Source organism: Frankliniella occidentalis, unplaced genomic scaffold, assembly GCF_000697945.3.
Source record: "Frankliniella occidentalis isolate FOCC.00 unplaced genomic scaffold, Focc_3.1 Scaffold13, whole genome shotgun sequence".
In the NCBI taxonomy this organism is placed as follows: Eukaryota; Metazoa; Arthropoda; class Insecta; order Thysanoptera; family Thripidae; genus Frankliniella; species Frankliniella occidentalis.
Genome location: NW_026267143.1, coordinates 1,349,748 through 1,351,782, shown reverse-complemented (window position 1 = coordinate 1,351,782; position 2,035 = coordinate 1,349,748). Strand labels below are relative to the sequence as shown.

Sequence of the window (2,035 nt, the reverse complement as noted above, 5' to 3'; positions counted from 1 at the left end):
CAAAACAACACGGCGCACTGCAGTCCGGAGGCAATGTCGCGGTTACCTCGCCGCCTAGATCTTATCTCGACCCGCCGCGGACTGGCCCTGGTGGTCCAACAGGCAAGGGTGTATTGTATAGACGGGACGCCGTCAAAAGAAGAGGGGGGGGGGGCAGATGTGCGAATTATTTAGGATATCTTTCGCAATTCTTCAAGACCTGATCTTGGAAGTCAATGGCGTTCTCCATCATATCGAAGACAGGGTAAAAGAACTTTATTCGCCGTGTTCAAACCTTGGCGCTCGTTGGTGCACTCTTGCAACAATGGAGCGATGTGTCCCTCGCGGTCTTTTTGCAGACTGCGTTACATGCTGTTCGCGCGTAATGTTTTCAACCCCCACCCCGTGCGTGCCACTCTGGCAGGGGAGGCTCCTTGGCTGTTCCATTCGAGTCTGGCGACATCCCGGCCCAGCTTGCCCAGCCCCACCCCACCAGAGTGTTCGCGGAAGGTCGGGCGGGCGGAGCGGCATTTATCGAAAGGTTATGCTGCACCTTGCTCTGGCAAATAAGCCCCCCGGGGGTCGGGGGGTAGGGGGTATGTAGGTCGAGGCGGAGGTGCGAAGTAATAACGTCGCCTTGCTCCGCCTAATCTCCCCCACCCCTCCTCCCCTCTCCCGGAGATATTGTTCCTCCCGCCCACACCCGGACGCTCCCGGATGCTCCACTTTGGTGAACTTCGCGTTCTCGCCCGTTCTCCCCGCACCGCTCTTAATGCGGCCTGAATGTTTAAAGCCCCGGCCGCCTCGCCAATACCTGCACCCCCGCCCGGCCCCGCTCGCCCCGCTCCACCCCGCTCCGGCCCGGCAATCTACTCCAGGAAAAGTTTCGCACCGAACGCACGTGAGTTGTGTCAATGCCATGCCATGTTGTTGAGGACGCCGCGTGGAGGTGGCTGCATGGTCTTGGTGCGCGGGGCGGGTGTCGGGGCTGGGCGGGGTGCTGCCTTCGGGGTTGTGCGCGTTAACACGTTCAGTGCGTAGTGGCCCACACCGTGGGTCACCGCTTTTTGTCCCACTGTGCGTCGTGACCCACACCGTGGGTCACGCGAAGTTTACCAAAGGGCCGGATAGTGCCTTGTAAGTGTGCATTCATATGGTGTATTTTTAATTTTTCTAAAATAATTAGGGCGGCCCCGACAGCCTTCGGCTTCTGGGACATCCTTCTCTTGTCGGCTCCGCACTCAACGTGTTAATCTACGCTGCAGTCATATCGGCGCACCCCTCAGCCCGCCCTACGACCCGCCGTCCTGAAGTCGGCCACCCCTGGGGGCTCGAGGCCCAAGGCCCTTCATTTATACCAGAGCGCCTTGTGCCTTGTGTCGGGCGCCGCCCGGGCGCGCCCTGGCGCCGGTGTACCTGGACCCCGCGCCTCCACCCCCTCAGCTGTTGACACCTCCAGCTCGGGTCGGGGTGGGGGGAGGGCTATAACTCTGTGGACTTGACAAGACACATGTTGGTCCTGGACGCCGCGCCGCCGCCGCCCCCAGGTCGCCCCCAGGGGCCCCAAACGCGAGGAAGGAGAGTGTGTTGCTGACATGGTGCTGACGTGGGGTCGGGGCCACTCAGCGCACCCCTAAGGGGGCTCCTCGGCGAAACGTGTGACCGCCGTATTACGCTGTAAAACAATGTTGTAAATTAACAGATTTTGTTACTTATTTATTTCACTGACTTGTGCTGTTGGACAACAACATCGCTTGTAATGTAACTACAGCATTTGTATAACCGCCGTACTAAAGGGACGACAATTGTCGTACAGTCACAAGTGTTTGCTGTCTGTTAACATCAAAGGTTGTAAAATAACAACAAATGTTGTTAATTAACGAGAGAAGTTAAAAGTTTACAACAGCAACAACAAACAACAGTAGAAAAAAAGTTGATCGAAAGACATGTTATTTACCAATTGTACCGCACTTTCTTTTTTTACAGTTATGCCTCGGAGAAAAATTGATTAAAATTTTGGTCAGCCAATATTTGGTGTGGTGTCGACAACGTCTGA

The 2,035-nt window shown here is 56.3% G+C and overlaps 2 protein-coding genes across 2 annotated transcripts in view; one reads left to right on the top strand and one right to left on the bottom strand.

Moving 5' to 3' along the window:
- The window catches only part of LOC113217620 (lysosomal aspartic protease), a 368,266-nt gene that overhangs the window by 43,415 nt on the left and 322,816 nt on the right, over positions 1-2,035 (bottom strand). The gene's annotated exons all lie outside the window — the stretch shown is intronic.
- Positions 1-2,035, top strand: part of LOC113217624 (HEAT repeat-containing protein 5B) — a gene marked incomplete at its 3' end in the record, with an annotated part of 42,982 nt that overhangs the window by 31,637 nt on the left and 9,310 nt on the right. The window lies entirely within an intron of this gene.